Below are 19,884 nucleotides of genomic sequence, written 5' to 3' on the forward strand. Positions count from 1 at the left end.
GGGGGGGGGGGGGGGGTGCTTTGGGGAGAAAAAGGAAAAAATAAAATCTTTAAAAAAAGAAAGGGAAAAGTTCAGATTCCTGTTTCTTTTACAGAGATGCATCTCTGTGACCAAAATGGCTGCCACACAGACTCTTGTAGATGAACTGTTCGCATCACCTCTAGTATGAATAACAATGATGCCAAGAGAATAAAACAGAAGTGTCCTGGTCCTCCTACTCTGCTAATGAGTGTTCCCAGTGAAGCAAAGTCAGATTAATCATCTGACCTCTTTTTGAAGAACTCTCAAAGAAACTGTGCTTAAAGCAGGGTGCCAGCAAGATCATGATGGAACATCCAAACGTTGTGTCCTTCTACACAAGATAAAACAAGCTTTCAAAGTAATAACAGAACCCACACCAAAGAGCAAACAGTTCTTAAATGGGGTGCAAGTGACAAAGATAAGCTATTTTATTTTCCTTACATTAGGCTAGTCTTATTTTGTCATTTCCATTCCTTCTTGGAAAAGTGATAGATTCAGTGCTCTGTGTGCGTGTGTGTGTGTGTGTGTGTGTATTCCTGGGGCAATCATAACCCATTTACTTTAGTGATTCATATTTTGAAAGGCACTGATTTTCTTTTTCTCTATAACAGGATAGTGCCTCTTTACTTTGGTTTCTGACCTCTGTACCAAGTGAAATGTGATTTTTGATCACACTGACGTAGAACTATTTGTTGTTATATTGTTGGGTGGTTATACAGCATTACACCATCATTAGACTAAGGTATTTTTTTTAACCTCTATACATTTTTTTTAAATATAGCTGTTTGGAAATGAGGCATCAGAAAAAAATATTCAGCAATATTTATCCCAGGATATAAAATCTTTTTTTAAAGTATGTAGAATATCAGTAAAAATTGCTATCTAGTTGAACAATAGAAACAAATTGTATTATAACATTAATCTATGGCTAAAGATTATTTTCTCTTAGTATACAATATCAAAAACCTTTGATTATCAACCTGTTTTGAATTGAGACAACTTGATATCCTATATTTGATCCTATATTTGGTCTGGTGAGGCCTTCTCTTTTCCTCAAAAATGTATAGGACATTCTTTTATTTTCCTGCTGAGAGAGATTCGCCCTGAGCTAACATCGTGCCAATCTTCCTCTGTTTCGTATGTGCATAGCCACCACAGCATGGCCGCCAACGATTGGTGTAGGTCCACTCCTGAGAACCGAACCCGGGCCACTGAAACAAGGCGCCGAACTTAACCACTAGGCCATGGAGCTGGCCCTGCAACGTTCTTTTTCTTAAAAAGAATTAAAGAATTAAAATTAAAATAAGTTTCTTGAAGCCATCTTTTGAGAAGTTTGAAAATACCACCAGGGAAAGAGACAATTAGGAAGACAGAAATGCCACTGAGTTACAAAAAAAAAAAAAAAAAGCAACTGTGCTTTTCTCCCTCAAGTTTGACACTTCCTCTTTCAATGTTTGCTCTCTTACTTTCTATATCTGGACAAGCATCTTTTCCCTCTTTGAGAAACTGATATGAACAATTGTTTGAGCTACCTGCTATTTCTTGTAAGACTTTAACTTATATAAGATAGTATGCTTTTTATGAATGACTTTAAAGATCAGAATTTCAGGCCAAAGGAAACATATTTAGAAGATTATATGCATGTGATCATATTCCCCTTATAACTTTTAGGCAATTGCTAAGACAATTTATTGTACACATTGCATGTAACACTAAGATTATCATCTTTCTAGCATCCTGCAACTAGGTAAAGGCAAATTCATGGTAATCAGCCTCTCTTGCAGATATGTCTTACCAACCCAACCAGGTTGTAGAGTTAGTTTTATATATTTTGCTATAATCCCAGTAGTGGGTAAAATGGCTCAGTGTATGTAATTGGGTAGTGGTAAACATGATGGAAAACTGCAAGATGAAATTAGCTCAAAGTGCAACAAATAAAATCTTGACTCAATAAAATAAGAGCTATTGTCCATAAGAATTGTTGTCTGTTGCAAAAGGTCACGAAAGGAATTGGCAGGGGCGTTTATAGAAGGAATACTTAAAAATTATGATAATCCAGTTTTCCTATACTTTATTTTCTAATGTACCACCTTTAGGATTTTGTCATATCTAAGAACTTATTTAATATGTTTTAAATCAAATGACTTCTTTTTCTAGAATAATTTATATTTCAAAAGGAGTTGTTTAAATGAATACCTTAAATGGACAACCAGTATCATTAGCCATAAATAGAAAGTAATAAGAGTAAATACAGTAAAAGTGAAAGAATTATTATTGTTTCCACTTCATTTACTTAAGTCAAGGACCATTACAGATAATTACATTAACGTCATTTTGTGTTGACTTTACATTGTAAGATTTGAGAAGTGTTTACCCTGGCCCTGATTCTTAATTGTAAACCATTAGATAATCTTAATCAAGTTTCTCAATGAGCAACCCTTAGAAGCTCTTCTGAAACTTGCTTTATTATATCTGAGCACTTACGATTAACCATGATGTGGCCGTTTCTCCTTCAGTAAAGCGATTGCACAGGTTCCCTTGGGGTATGCTATGGACTGAGTGTTTGTGTCTCCCCCCAAATTCATATGTTGAAGCCCTGATCCCCAGTGTGATGGTATTAGGAGTTAGGGCCTTCGGGAGATAATTAGCCTTAGATGAGGGCATGAGATGGAGTCTCTGTGATGGGATTAGTGCCTTTATAAGAAGAGTCACCAGAAATCCCTCACCGCCACTGCCCCCATTGTCCATCTCTTTCTTTTCCCCTATCATGTGAAGATACAGCAAGAGGATAGCTGTCCTCAAACTCGGAAAATGGCCCTCACCAGAAACCAAATTGTCTAGCACCTTGATCTTGGACATCCCAGCCTCCAGAACTGTGAGAAATAAATTTCTGTTGTTTTAAGATACTCAATCTATAATATTTTGTTTTAGCAGCCCAAGCTAAGACAAGATATTAAGGAAATCTTCCATAGAAGAAATCCATTTGTACCATTTCTCCAATGAAATTTTAAAAGTGAAACAATTTTAGGAATTATTTCCAAAAAAATCACGTCATAAAAGAACTATCTTCTGAATGACAAACCTTGTTTTTAAAAGTCTAGTCAGCAGACAGACGGCTGTCAGGCAACCAAAATAGCTACCCTTTAGCTTTTTCAATGGATCTCTTCTATTTTATTTAAGATTAAAGTTTTAGGCAAATATTTATCTGCCTCAAATAAGCAGGTCAATTTTTAACTATTTATTGGAGGCACATATTATTGACAACCACACTGAAGCTACTATTTGAAAATCTATTCTATCTTTCAGGGAATGGACATCTTTTTCAATGGAAATCTTCACAAAATTATCTATATATATGAAAAATAGATCCTTTATCTGAAGAAAAATTTAGGAGACATGATAATTTTCTTTATCTTTTTTAGGTATGTGTAGAAAAAATTGCAAGCAATAATTCTGAACTAATACTGTATATTATTATCATTCATTTAAAATTACAAATTAAATGGCTTCTATGTGTCAGGAACTATGCTACGGGCCCAGGTTAGATAATTGGTGCACAATGTTAAACCTACGAAATATCTTACAATACAGAGTGGTAAAGGGATTCCATCGCTATTTGTGGAAAATACGATATCTCATTTTTAACTCATCTAAAGAGCCTGTGTGTTATCTTTTTTATTCCCAAATAAAATGCATCATTGGCAAAAATCCTCAGCATTGTTAAGGCAAGGGAAAAAGAAAAAGGAGCAGCTAAAAGAAATGGAGCATAACGTGAAGCAGAATCTTTGGAAAATTCAGTTCACAAAAAGGTTTCAAAGTATGTAACTTATTCATGGCTCCTGCTGGATTGAGTTAATAGCACCTGCCTATGCTCTTGGTTGTGGTAGAAATCTTCCAAAGTGTCTCAGCTCATATCCCAAGACAGGAGGCCTTGCTGCTCAGCTACAAAGTTATCCTTCCAAAACAATATTCTGTACATCAAGAGGCTATGACTCAGGCAGACGGATGTGTCTAAGGCCCAGTAGACTTCAGGGATTGTTTTTCTACTGCTGAAATTCACTGGGCATCCAGGATTCATCCCAAAGATCCCCATCTACTCGATGTCCTTTATATTACATCTTTGTTTATTTGGAATATCTGTGAAAAAGGAAAGCCAGAGCAATCATTTGATTATGTAGAGAGAAAAATACTCCACAAAATATGACAGACAACTTCCACTTACATTTTGTGAACTTCTTATATACAGTCATGCATCGCACAATGACATTTCGGTCAACAAGAGACCACACATACAACGGTGGTCCCATAAGATTAGTACCATATGGCCTAGGTGTGTAGTAGGTTATACCATCTAGGTTTGTGTAAGTACACTCTATGATGTTTGTACAACAATGAAATCTCCTAAGGACGCATAAGGGACGCATTTCTCAGAATGTATCCCCTTCGTTAAGCAACACGTGATCTCATTGTTATCATGTGTTTAAAATAGTATATACTCTAATGACGCTGAGGGACTTTGGAAACATTATACTGATACATACTATATAAATAAAATAACGTATATGTATAACATTTGTTAAGCGCTTCCAGGTACACGATTTTATTTAGTCTTTGCAGCAACCCAAGTTAAGCTCTTATTTAACTTGCAGTAAGAAGTATTTTTATTCCTAATTTTTAGCTGAGATAATGAAATCTCAAGAATATACATAGTTGATAGGTAGTAGACCTGAACTGAACCCAAGTTGCCTAAATTCCAGTCTAGGCTTCTTTCCATTACTTTACAGCCGCTGCTCCTCTCTAATCATTGCAACACGACTCAACAATGAACAGAAATTGAAGAAGTGGGTGGGACAAGTAACTGAAAAGTCTGTCATTAACTGATCTCAGGTATGTCAAATTGCACCAAATCTGCAGATGATCTAAGAGCTAGAAGCACCACTCAGGCGGGAAATGGGAGCCCTAGTTTTAAAGTAGTAAGAAGCTATCTGACACAGTCCTGAAGAGTCTATGTAAAGTGAACAAACATCACTGAGACCACATGATGCCTAGAGAAACCATGTCCTAGATCACTCAATGAGAGCTCTGAGTAAAAAATGCTAGCTCAGCCAAAATGGGAATCATCCTTCGAATTGGTTATTGCATGTAATTAACAAAGATAAATCACTCAGGGCAGAGGAAAGTTAACTGTGCACTGGATATTTGAGACCAAAGGCAAAGAAATAGTAAAGAACAGCAAAGGGAGCATCTGCCACATCATACAGGATGGGCTGAAACCTACAAAGTACCTATCTATAGTTACTAAGAAGGCCCGGAAATCAAAAACAGACTTGCAATAACAGATGGGCCAAGTCATGAATAGGCCTGCAGGGATGGGTATAGTCTTGGAATCCAATACTCAGGATTAGTTTAGAAAGTAGGCTCTGGGGAGAGCTAAGACTTTTATAAAATTAAAAAATATTTGCCTAGTAACTCTAACAGGCACTAGGAGTTTTAATTTATGTCTTTAACATTTAAACCAATTCATAAATCTTATGTCTATGGCTTTTCTTATGGTTGCAACAATACTCATGACATTCACAACTTTAGTAGCTTTACTCTTTTAGTTTAGTATTAATGAAAATGTCCAGTTAATAAAATTTTCCAAGTTGATATCTATTAGAGGAAGCTAACTGCTGTGACAAATAGGCTCCAAAATGTATAGTGACTCAATCACAATGGGAGTTTAATTTTTACTCACATTCGCAATCCAAAGAGGTATTCCTGGTCAACATTAGATTCTTTTTACTTGCTGGTTTAGGGACCTAGGCTCCTTCTCTTTATGAAGTCTGTCATTCCCTAGAGCCCCAACATCATTTGCCTTTAGCCAGTGAAGAGGAAGTGAATGAGGAGAGGCACATTACTTTCATAAAGGGCTTGAGCTGGAAATGCACACATCTCTTCTACTCATAATCTTTTAGCTAGAAGCCAGTCACATGACCACACTTAATGGTAAATGAGATTGAGAAATATTATCTACCTGTGTCCCCAAAGAGAAGAGAAGAACGGGGATTTGGGTGAATATGTAGAAATGTTTGCCAAAGTATCGTTTTGTAGCTACATGTATGGATGGCCAGTGAGCTATAAAAGTAGTAGTAGCAATAGCAAAAGACTGGAGTGCATTTAAAATAAGGGACCCAAACAGTATTGAATTGCAATATAGTAAGTACCAACTACTTCAACAGAGCTAAGCAGTCTGCTAATGCCTAAAAACAGCCATAGCCTGAATTTTATTTTAATACATAAATATTTGTCCTCATTCCCTCATATGCTATATTTCAACATCTGTGGCTAGGCACATTCATGCATAAACTACTTCTTTTGGTCACATAGGTGACATCTTTTTCTAATTCGATATGAGGAATAAAGACATCATAGTCTGGACATTGGGGAAGACATATATGTCTAGAAATAATTAGAACTATCTGTGAAGTATTCCAGCATTAATAGATTGACACTGATGTCATTATTTGTCATGAACCAAAAAGAAAGGAAGCACTAAGGACACATATCTCTAAAGAACAGGCGATGTGGTGGGGAGGTGAAGCAGGCTACATTTGCAGGCTGGCTTCATTTTCTTCTATGATAATTCTATGCCCGTTGAGGTTGATGTGGTATTTGGAAGGAGTTAAATGAGAAGGTGTTGTATAAAGTGGATAAGGATTTAATCAATGTAAAATTACTACTTTAAGTTTGAGACGTTGCCTTGCAATTGACATTCCCATGACATCAGCCAGCATCTGAAGGTCAATAACGTTTCTTAAAATTCTGCAAACCAATTGATCTTGTTCTTTTCAAGGGCTTCAAAGCTAGGAAAGGCAGCAATACCAATAACACAGAAAATTTCCAAAATCCGGGGGAAACTGCATGTGGTTTAAGCAGAGAATGGAAAATCAGGGGTTAGAAAACTGCAGCCAGCTGAGGATGCCAGCCTTGCATTGCCCTGACACACAGGTTTCTAATCGTTCGATTACTTGTCTCTGGACTGTGCCTCTCTCTGCTCAAGAAAGTTAGCCTAACTGATCCTAACAAGGAGAAACAACCCAAATGCAATTTAGAAATCTCACTTTTGTAAGGGAAGAAGACATTTCCTCTATCCAATGTGGGTTCGTCTGGCTGGAGAAAGAATTAAATTCGCATGAGATAGAATAGCAAGAGAAAATTAAACAAAGCTTTATGAGGAACCATGGCCCGGGGCCTTTCTTCCCGAAGGAAGAAAGGGCACCGAAGAAGTGGGGTACACAGAGTGGTTATATACCCCCAAACAGGATGTTTCACATATGATTGAAATGTCCCTCCCACAATAGTCACAAGATTGCACAGCGCTTGATGGACACAGCAGGTAGTGGGTCTGCTATCTCAGTGGGCATAGCAGGAGGCAAGCTGGGTGGTCACAGGTGAACGCAGCAATCAGTTCCTAGCCTGAGGAAAGATGCTTAATCCTGAAGGAAATGCCAACATTGGGAGGGGGAGGGAAGTCAGTTACAGGAGGTCACCAGACAAGCACAATAAACAAATGCAGACTTAAGTCCTTGCCTTCCCCATTGATTAAGAGTTTCTAGAGACATCTTTACAGACGGAGAGTTCCTTTACAATGTAATTGTCTCTTACAAAGGGTAAGTAAATTCTACTTTTCAGAGCCTCCTTCCCTGTCCCATTTTATCAAAAGCAATCAGCCTCAAATAATCCTCATGCCAAAGAGACATATGTTGGGGTGGCCAATTCCAGACCCCTACACTTTCAACACACAAAAGAACTACAGATACAGTCAGTAACAATACCAAGTCATTTATTCATACCCGTATTTCCTTTTTTGAAGTGGGTGGAATTAGGACTATGATCACCAACATTAGAGAATTAGAGTAAATGTCCTCATGTTAATGTTCCCCAACTCCAACCTCAAATATAGAGAATATATTTTAAAAGTAAGAAAAATGTTATGTTCATTGCAGGGCAGTAGATAATAGAATTGGAGTGGTGGAGGGAGGTGATTGGAAAATATTTTGTCATTCCTGGAAATGGAGATGCCTTGAAGTATCCTCTTTGAATTACTGGAGTTACATTCAAGAGTTAAAATCAGCAACTTATGTTTCTCAGATTTATCTCACTTTGATTTCCATGTGGACTTTACTAGCCAGTTTTAGAGAAATGGGAGTTTTGCCTAGGTTGCCCTAAGAAAATGTTACATATAAGTAAGATCTTCCTTCAGGCTCTTCAAGCTTATGTCAATGGTTACCTTAATATATTAATATATATTATTAATACACTTAAATGAACTGGAGCACAAGGAAACCTTAGTAAATTGGCTCAAAGAGGTTCTATAACTGGATCCTAGATCATTGCATTCTAAATTCCTCAAAAGAATAAAAAAGGCAAAGTACTAACCTAATAAAACTGGACTTACCAGCATAACTGAATAATGATTTTTTTCAAAAGTTTTCAAAGACACCAAAATATTTCATTTTTGCAAATTATTTCTATCATTTTTCTTTTTACTTCCCTGGAAAATCTACTCACAGGGAAACCACGTAAACAAAAAGGCCCAAGATTTTGACATTACAGAATTATAATACTTTTAATAAAATGCACCACTGCAAAACAATCAGAATTTCTACATTCTTTAGTCCACAGTCCAAAGAAGAATTTGAGTTTAATATTTAAAATATCAAGTTTTCATTCTTCCTTGAAGTTTTGGGGCATAACTGTATACAGAGCTGTGTTGTGTAAGTTTGGTGGACATTATTGATAACTGCATTATGGACAATATCTTCAGCCTTTTCATTCAAATTACATTAAATAGATACTATAATTTTTCCATCTACTCTACTTTTCATAGCATTAATTCTGGATCAGAGCAATAAAAATGTTACTTGCTTTTCAATTTATTTGATCTTCTCCAAAATCCTTAGGCTATTTGAATTGAAAGTGGAAATGATTCAAACCTGAGGAGAATTTCTGTTACCTAAAGTACAAATTCAAGATGGTAAAATAGCATGCCTTGTATCTTAAACAGATATTGATAAATGGATGGAAAAAGAATAAAATGTCAACATATTCAAAACTTAGCTTTAAATTTTAAGTTAATTTCCACATGGTTTGAATAGTATTTTATTGCTGCAGAATAAACTCTGACTCCATAGAGATATTTTTACCATCTAGTTAAAAACATTAGTATTCTGTACCCTTAAATTATCTAATTTTGGAATAAAGACTCTATAGCTCTCCCTCCCATTTATTGCGGTCATCTGTACATTTCAATATTGGCAATAACAGACAGTTTCTCTAATACAGTGTAGTAACAACTGTATTTGAATAAAAAGCTTGCATTAATACTATAACACTTTTCTTCTTGAATTTGAACTCATTGAAGCATGAACATCATTTTGACTATATAATTGGGTTTTATGTGAAAAACAAAGTTTTTGAACTGGCACAAGAGTACAAATGTAATTAAAGACACAATTCCTATAATGATCAGAACATCTGTACCATGGCCAAATAGTTCTCAGTGCTTACATTTCCGAGGCCTTTATTTAAGAATCTACGCAAGCTTCATTTAGCTCCTGATACTGAAGAGTTATTTGCAATTTGAAATCTACTGAAATAATTTGGTGACTACATACAGTCCACGTGAAGTTAATTTTAACAAGCATCTAGACATTCAAAAAGTATATTTTAACAAATTAAAGATAATAAAAATAAAACTCAAGGCAGGGACCATTTAGCTAAAATAACCTGATCTAGAGAAGCTGTATATATTTAAAAATCAATTCCCCAGAAAATTACTACTGGGGAATCATAAAGTTTTTAGATTGAGAATTATTTCTTCCTTCTTTAGTATTTATAATAGAAGAGAGAGAGAAGGGGGAAGACAGGCATTCACATATGAATATAGACATGAACATGTATTAATAAATGGGGAACATTCCTATATTCCAAAAAAAGTCAAGTAATGGCTAAACTGTGGAAAAAGAAAAAATAAAAATGTAACATAGGATTTTTGTTTTGGGGGAAAAAAAAGCAAGGTGTGTTCAGAGGAAGTTACATGGAAAGATACGTGCCAAACTTCTGAGAAGAGACACTAGCAGAGATCCAGGTGAGAGAAGATGAGGGAATGGGGAGTAGATTTTATTTTCTATCTTATACACTCTGTATTTTGAAGTTTTAACAATGCCTATAGATTCTGTTTTCAGTTTTAAAAGGATATTTTCAGTGTAGTAGATGAGAGCAGACATTTTAGAAATACACCTTAAGAAAGCAGTCAGCAAATGGGTAATTGGGGAAAATGTAGGAACACATAAGCATGGACATATATGTGTATCGACATAGCTGAAGCCATAACATAAATAAATGGAGTGTAAAAAACTTGGCCAAACCAAAACACAATCGTCTTCATAGAAACTATAAAAGAGGGAACCAAGCAGAAAAATATTTATCTATCCAGCACTGTCCAAGTCAGAGACACTATAGAAAAGAATTCAACAAACAAGCTAAAGTGAAAGAATTTATTTGAAAAATCAAAACCTATTTTTAAAAAATTGTCACTGAGTATCTTTCTTCTCCCACGGGAGTATAAGCTTCATGAGGGTAGGGACTTCTGTCTGCTTTCTTCACTTCCATATCCTTAGCCCAAAAAACAGTGCCTGGTATTACGTACATGCTCAGTAAATATTCATCAAATGAATGAATAAGTAGGATACACATTTGGGGCACAGAAAATACATTTGTCCTTACTATAGCTAGGATGAAATATTTCTTTTGACATACTGTCTGCCATTGATCTGATTCCATGCCTAAAACACCTGTCCATGAGTGAGCCATTCTTCTAGGCAAAAGTGGTATGTATAGGGGGCTGGCCCAGTGGCCCAGCAGTTAAATGCACATGTTCCACTTCTCGGCAGCCTGGGGTTCGCCAGTTCGGATCCTGGGTGTGGACATGGCACTGCTTGGCAAAAGCCATGTTGTGGTAGGTGTCCCACATATAAAGTAGAGGAAGATGGGCATGGATGTTAGCTCAGGGCCAGCCTTCCTCAGCAAAAAGAGGAGGATTGGCAGTAGTTAGCTCAGGGCTAATCTTCCTCAAAAATAAAAGCCAAAAACAGTGGTATGTATAGGCGCTGAAAAGTTATATCCTCCATTACAAGTTATATAGTTGTCATTTCATTCAAATACTCAATAATTCAAAATACGTCTTCTCTGACCCCAGTGAAGCATCTCTCATGTTGGTGTTTGACCACTCCATGCACATCAGCAAAGCCAAGATTTCTAAGGCAGAACCTTGTTGAGAATGAAGAGCTATGATAATTACAGAATTTAAAGAGCTCATGTGAACTAATTATTGTGGAAAACCTGGATTGTTTTTCTCACTTAACTTCACATTTTGTGTCGAAATGAAATTATTGCTTTTTGTAATAGAATTGAGTAATTCAGATCAAAAAATAAGAAAGTGATGGTGTGTTCTCTTCATTCACAGCATACTCATTTGACTTGGATCATTATCTCTCAAAACAAAGACTTGAAGCAATGATGATTTCACCTCCTTCAGATATCAGACCTCAAAAGATTATGGGCATATGCAGAACTCTCAGGCCATACTCTTAAAGTCTCTTCATTACTAATGACAAAGAAATCCCACGACAGATGTCAATAAATGGCCTTTCTGTTGGTAGGTCACTTAATGAAATACTGCTTTTGGTCCAACCATCCCAGAATACCAAGAAATGTGGAGAAGTCTGACCTGCCAGTTGGAAACTTGGTAATTAAACAATAGACTCAGATCCAGCTGGAAAAACGAAGCATTTTGATATATTAAATTGGAAAATACTTCTTTAGGTCATGCTACGCTGTCTGGTTTAAAGGTCTTCAATAAAGTTCAACGTTTTTATGTTACATTTTACACTAAAATTAATTAATTTTAAGTACTATAAATAAACAATGGTCTTGCACGTCCTCAAATACACCAGACTCACTCTACCTCAAGGCTTTGCATTTACTGTTCCCACTCCCTGGAATACTTTTCCCCAAGTGTCATGGCTCACTTTCCTGATTTCTCCAAATGATAACTCTCTTAAGTCTTGTTCCAATTTCACCTGCTCATTGAAGATTTCTCTAGACACCCTCCTTATAAAAAGGAAACACCATACATACTCTCTCCCCACTCAACTCGCCGTGTCATATTTCTCCCCAGGTCTAATTACCATATAATATACATCATATTTTCACTATTTATTGTTTATCGTCTATCTCCTCTACTGCAATGCTGTTTTCATGAGGGTTAGAATTTATGTCTACTTTGTATCTTGCTGTATCCCTAGTACCTAGCACATCGCAAGCACTCACCAATGTTGAATGAATGAATGAGGCTTGTCTCTTAAGACCCTGACTGCTTCCAAATACAAGAACTGCCTCCCTTGTCTAGATTTGTGAAGGCAAGGCCAACACTCTGGACTGCAGAAACAACTCCAAGTTGCTACCACTTTGTGAAGCATCTCTGGGATGTCAGCTCTCCTCCTCGTGTGAAATCCCTCTCTTGGTTTCTTAACTTTATCAAATTACATGGTACTTATTTAGTTCCTACACTTTTAAGTTGCTTTTGAAATGTTAGTTTGCTGTTAGTCTTGATAAATAATTAGAATGCGGTATGTTTCTTAGTGTTTGTGAATATCTATTTCCACATTTGTAAAACACGATATAAGAAGTGTTCTTGAAGCTCAAATAAAATAATGTAGACAAAAGTGCTTCAAAATTATCATAAGAATGCATAATTTGATATTGTTATTTTAACACATTTATTGGAACAAATTTTCATAAATTCTTTTCAAATAGTTTTCACATTCAATCATCTATTCATTCAATACACATTTACTGCACACCTGCTACATTTCACAATATCCTAGGGATGGAGCACTGCAGAAAAGGGTATTTCATCCACTTTTTAGGTTTACATTCTGGTGTATATATATGGGAAACAGGGAGAGAGAGAATGAGAAAAATAGATACCAAAAGTATTCATTTCTATGGCTGCTGCATCAAATTACCACAAACTTAGTGGCTTAAAACAAGACAATTTATTATCTTATAATTCTTTAAGTTAGAATTTCAACACAGGTCTCACTGGGCTGAGATTAGGGTGTTGGCTGCATTCTGGAAGCTCTAGGAATCAGTTTTCTTGTCTTTTCTTGCTGCTACAAACATCCCACATGACCCCTTTCCTTCATCTTAAAAGCCAACAATGTTGCACGTCCCTGATCTTCTTTCTGTAGTCGTATCTCCCTTTGACTACAATGAGGAAAGATTCTCTCTTCCTTTAAGGACCCATGGGATTAGATTGGGTTTACGCAGATAATCCAAAATAATCTCCCCATTTTAAGGTCCTTAACTTAATCACATCTGTAAAGTCCCTTTTGCTATGTGAGATAGCATGTTCAGATCCTGAGGATTAGGAGGTGGACATCTTTGGGGGCTATTATTTTGCTTACCTCATTTTACCAGGGGATAAAGAGGGCTGTGAAGAAAATAAATCACGGTGACAGCTGCCAGAGAGTGATGGAGGCATATTCCCTTTTCTTAGCTCTCATGGGACTATCTGAAATGCCCGACTGTCACTTTTCACACATATTTATTTTAAATTTGATAAAAGATATGACATAACATTTCTAAACATCTAAAGGGTAAACTGGTGGCAGTCAGTGCCTACAGCCCCATCACCCACCTTTAGTTAACACTTGTGCCTCGCTTAGTCCTGTGGACTCCCCATTTGACCATACTACTGTGGATCTCCAACACACTTACTTTTGTCTTCTTCAAGACATCACTGCCTTTCTGATACAAAGCAATCTCCTGCACACTTATAAAGCAATCTGCTGAGGTGGCCACTTGCCAGAAGGGTTAAGTCGCTGCAGTAAATGCTGGCGGTTTATTTGGATCTTCTTCCAACCACAGCAACAAACCCTTTCCGAAGCTGCATGAGGGGTGGGGGAACCCTTTAATTACTTTTGCTAGACATCCCATGTTTCTCCTTATTTGCTCTGTTTACCAGAATATTGTCCTGTGTTTCTCCTAATGATCCTTCACCCTTTCACCCAAACACTCTACTCTCCAACTTTGCTAATATATTAAGCCTTTTTACGCTATTAATAGCAAGAGGCATGTTCTATCACATATGACTGGCCACCATTAGGGAATTAAGAGGTATCACCAATGTAATTACCAAGACAGATACAAAAAGAATTAAGTTTTAGCTAATTTTCTAATTAACAATTTTGACCTTAAAAATATAAAATGCATGACATATTTTCTTTAAATAGTGGATACTGAAAACAATTACTCTTTTCTTGATTTAGGAACATTATTGCAGCCATTATTTACTGCATTATGCTGTAATAGTGGATTTTTTTCACTCTTTTCCATACTTTAACCTATCTGCTGATCCATTTACTATTTACCTGTGTTTAATAATTAATAATCTCAGATTTTTAATCTTCTATCATCTGAACAAATATATAATCAAGTGTTTCAAAGTAGTTTGAAAGCCCTAAGACAAAATGTTTTTAAATGGCCTTAGAGATTTCATACAAACATAGTGTGTGAACTTGAATGCACCTACCTCTCTACTGTGAAAAGTGGAGGTTTATTATTTCACGTTACTTCTATTGTTAAAATTGTAACTTCTACGTTTACTCTTCTCCCAACATTAACCTGAACTTGTTATTTTCTTATTGCATTGTGAACTATGTGAATAAATGAACTCTTTTACCCTGCTACTTTTGTAAAACACACAGGGATACAAAAATAGCCTTTTCTCAGAAGAAAAGGAAGCTCTCTCTATTTAAAAAAGGAGTTATTGCTCATGGGTAGAGCATTTAAGGGATTTGTGAAAGAACTGAGGAGAACAGACTGTAATGATAAGGATAGGCCAGTATGGAAAACTAAAATGAATTTAACTAGTCCTAAACTTTAAAAGTTTGGATTATTTTCCCTAAGTTGTTTCATCATTTCAGGATAAATTATAAAAATGACAGTAATTTATAAGTTAAATAAAAAGAAAATTTCAGACAAAGAAAAATCGCAAGTGACATTTGAAATTTCTTTCTACCCTTTGCAATACATGTGTGCCAAACAGCAAGGTGATTTATGAGGCATTAAGTGAACGTGAGACGTTGAAGTTCTATAAGTATTTTTAAATCTTGGTGCTCTCTCATACCCTGGCCTATCCACCACATATGCCCTCTTTCTGGAATGCTTCTAACCGCCTTTATCTTAATAACCAGCGTCATTCCCACTCATTTTCAGATGTCTGCCTAAGTTTATTTTCTCTAAGATACCTCACTGCTCCTCACTGCTCCATCACCCTGGTTTTACCACAGTAAGATGATTGCCTGGCCACTTGTCTGTATTGCCTTCTAGAATTTAAGGTCCATGAAGGCAGGCACAATATTGTTTCTTTATATTTACTGTTACTGTTATAGCACCAATAAGCAATCACTCAGCAACTGGTACATGCTAAATTCTTAATATATAGTTTATCACACTGCTTCTTTTGTCAAAAATGTTTATTCTCCTACTAAAAATTGGACATGGACTTAAGATGTACTACAGACATCTCAGCAAGGAAAAGGAGATTTGTTGAAAGCTGTTGTGAAGAAGAAGTCTCTCTGATCGTGTGTTTCTAAGATTTTTATTCCTGTCGTGATCTTTTCCAATGTCAAGAAAAATTGTGAAAGACTTTGAAATGGGTGAAACCTGCCTTTATCATCTTTGAGCTATTTTAAAACTCTAAGTTATAGAAAACTGATAGTAATGCAAATGAATTGTGCCCAGTGGATGGCAGTAGATTATTTCCATGTGTATCTATATCTATTTCTATATATTAAACAGTTTTACACCTATTTGTAAATGCATTTAACATTCCTGATTGCCTACATATGTGTATGTTCTTTAAATTTTCCTCTGAATTTATTAATTCTCTCATTAATGAACTTGACATGTTTATTTTACATTTGTATGAGATTTATGATTTTATACTTTAACGAAATTCTTTTCCAATGATTTATAATATACGCATTCTGACTGGAAACTCTTTTGTACAACATCACAACACACATTTTGATTTTTTAAGACAAATATCCTTTAACGGTTATAAAGAAATTAAGTTTTTAATTCTTTAAGAAAAGCTATTCAACTTCAACCAAATGAAAGGCCAAAAAACATAAATACAAAACACCTTTTTCTGAGTATTACATACTGCTAATTCAAAAAAACAAACAAAACAAAACATGAAGCTGACAAAACAAGCCTCTTCCAGGCTCAGCTTGTTTCTGATAACAGTGGCATAATCACCTTCTTTGACGACAGCAGGCTTGGCACACATATTTTAATGACAAAATGCTATTTCATCATTCATTTTTAAAAGAAACATTAATAATGCAGTTTCATAAAAATAAATGAAAGTGAAGATGCATGCCAACACCAATTTACAACTTTCCTCTGTTTAATTAATATTGTTGCATGTTTTAATTTGATGTGTGTTTTGCTCATCATCACAAAATGTTTAATTTATATAAAACTTCATTCAAGAGTGCCTCCGGAGAAGCAACAATTTATTCTGGGCTATGTATACATATTTTGAATAAAGTATTCAGTTCACAGAAGACTTTGTTGCAAGGATCATTCACAACTAAGTTGAGCTCAAAATGATCCATGCCTATTTTAAATAAAAAAATTACTTAGATATAATTGGCAGAAAACAAAAAATGGGATTACTCCCAGACTCTGATTGATCTCCAATTCCTATCAATTCTACTTTCCTATATTATTTGAATCCACTTTCCAAATGGTTTCAGTGACCACATCTTTATTCAAGATCCTCATCGCCCTTGCTCAGATCATAGCAGTAATCACCTACCTGGTCCCCCTAGCTCTCTTTTCATCCTCCTTTGCAATATAGTCAGAGTGGTCAGTTCATTTAACTCAGCAGTTTCTACATTCTCATTTCTTTTTTACCTTTAGAAAGCACAAATCTGGCAATGTTAATACACTACATAAAATGTTCAAGTGACTCCTCTTTGTCATTTCCCCCAACTCACCCTGCATCCCATATATTCTATCTACATGGTTCTATTTGCAACTCTCCCAAGCTTTCATAAGCTCTTTATTCACTCTGCCTATAATATTCTGCAAGACAACACCCCATATTCCTTCCGGTTCTGACTAACTCCTACTCAGCCACTTCTTTGTGAAATCTCCCATGATAAGTGCCATTCTTCTGACCTTTCCAAGAACTGCACCTATATGCGGTCCCTTACTATTCCATAAACTTCAGAGACTGGGACCTTGTTTATTTGTAATAATCTGACCCATTTACCAGGACACTACTAGAAAACAACAGTTCAAAAATCCTTATAAATGTACTTTTAGTAAATGTGAACTTGCTTTATCTTGTGCAGACAAATTAAAGTCTCCAGTTTTGGTTATCCACACACAAGAATGCTGAATAACTACTTTTAGGGTTTTTTTTTGGGGGGGGGAATGGACACAATGTCAGAAGTAGAAAACAGGGAGAATGGTGGATTTCTTCTACTGAACACTTTATTATCCCCAGGAGAATATTTGGGGAAAATTCTGCCAAGTTACTAAGATTTTATTCCTCAGAAATAGTTAATTCCATCAAAATTTATTGAGACCTTACTATCTACCAGATATTCAGGGTGAAAAGATCATTAAGCTACCTCTGGGTCAATCAGTTTCCTTCCAATATATTAAATTGGACCACATGAAATTGCCATTTTCCTAAATTGAAAATACTTGAAGATTGACAATTTCATATGGTTCAAAATAATATTATGGAAAATATGTACAGAACTTACAATATCAAAACTAGAAATTCTCAAGTCCTTGAATAGACTGAGAAGTGCACTAAGAACAAAGAGGAGGAAAAACAATGCTAATTTGGAGCTGGAATTCAGAAAAGCCACAAATAAGCAGTACTTGAGCTAGATCATGAAGCATTAGTACAATTTCAACAGATAAATATGGTGGAAAAGGCATTCCAATTAGAGGGTACATTAGAACTTTTTTTTTAAATAAAATTTGGCACGTCTCATTAAGGCTATTTTTGATGAAACAAATGTAAGTGTATTTAAATTAGGTCAACAAAAGGAGGCTGTATGATATAACATACACCCGCACAAAATCCAAGATAAGAAACAAAGCACATCTGGGTGTGAAGGGAACTGGAACTGGAAATTGGAATAGTGGCTTTCTTCACCATATCCTGGGTATCAATCGCTCCAGAGCAGCCAGGGTTCCTGGGTTCAGATTCCAGCTTACCCACTCCTTAGCTGTGTGACCTGAGGTAAGTCATTTACCTTCTTTCTGCTTCAGTTTCTTCATCTTAAAAATAGTGAAATAAAGTTGTGAGGATTAAATGATGTCAACGTATGAAAGGGGCTTAGATAGTGCCAGGCCTATAGTAAGTGCTACATAAGGATTTACTAGAATTGCTTTCCCTGAGCTAGTCCATTTTGCTTTTTTTCTTCCGTTGACTGAATTCTACCAACTTGTCTTGCTGTGACTCAACATGAAAGTTTTCTGACTCCTCTCTACAGCGTGGAACTGCTTTCTGTCAAGATACTGTATTGGGTGATATGTGTGTATCAGGTCCTATTAGCCATGGGTAGGAGATGAATGATACCCTAGGATATGCACAGCTTGAAAAATAGTGAGTAGGTCAGAGGATGTAATATAACTTAATAGAAACAGATACATATTTTAATCTATTAAAGGTATTGAAGATGACTGAGTGGCTTTTTGACTAGTTCAGGATGGCTTATCAAGTGTGTAAAAAAGAGTAGGCAAGTTAAAGCCCAATTCTGAGGGTGATGACTATCCTCATAAGGAATTTAGACTTCATTCCATGGGTAACGGGGAAGCATTGAAGACTTTAAGGAAGACAGTGGGTTTTAAGAAGAAAATTCTGAAAGCAGTGTGGAGATAGAAATAAATGGTGCAGAGATAGAAGAATATGAGAGGCAAGGACACAGGACATGAATCTAGTGTGTGGTTTGACCAAAACAGTCTGCATAGAGCAATCAGTAATCATGGGGGAAACCAAGTTCTCTCACTTTACTTTTCTACAAGACATGGGTTACTTATAACTGAGCCTCAAAGATATTCCTCATTTCTAAGAGGTATATGAAAATACTTTAATATGTCCACTTCACCAGGATTGCTATAAAGATCAAATTGGACTATATATATATACATATAATATATATATGTATAACTATATTTTATATGCATATATATAAATATATAATTTATACCCAGTCATGCACATTTTGGCCGATCACAGACTGATATACAACGGTGGTCCCATAAGACTAGTACCATATAGCCTAGGTGTGGAATAGGCTATACCATCCAGGTTTGTGTATACTCTATGCTGTTTGAACAATGATGAAATCACCTAAGGACGCAGTTCTCAGAATGCAATTCCATAGTTAAGAAATACATGACTATATATATATATATATCTGCATTTTGAAGACTCTAAAGTATAAGGTTGAAAGGCATTTATTAATGTCATTTACTATCTAAAATTGACTTTCCAATAACATCAGTTTCCAAGGATAGTGTTTGCTCTGTAATGTATTCAAAAGCAGTAGCAGCCCAACCATCACTTATATTTCTACACTTAAAACCTAAACCCAGGAGATTTGTAGCACAAGTACTAGCTGAAAATAAATCTTCCACTTCTCAACAAAACTTTTCACTTTCTCTCTTCCATTATTGTGGTTGTACATTTATATTCTCAAAAAACAGATGATT

The sequence above is a fragment of the Equus quagga genome, chromosome 3 (genome assembly GCF_021613505.1).
Source record: "Equus quagga isolate Etosha38 chromosome 3, UCLA_HA_Equagga_1.0, whole genome shotgun sequence".
Taxonomy (NCBI): Eukaryota; Metazoa; Chordata; class Mammalia; order Perissodactyla; family Equidae; genus Equus; species Equus quagga.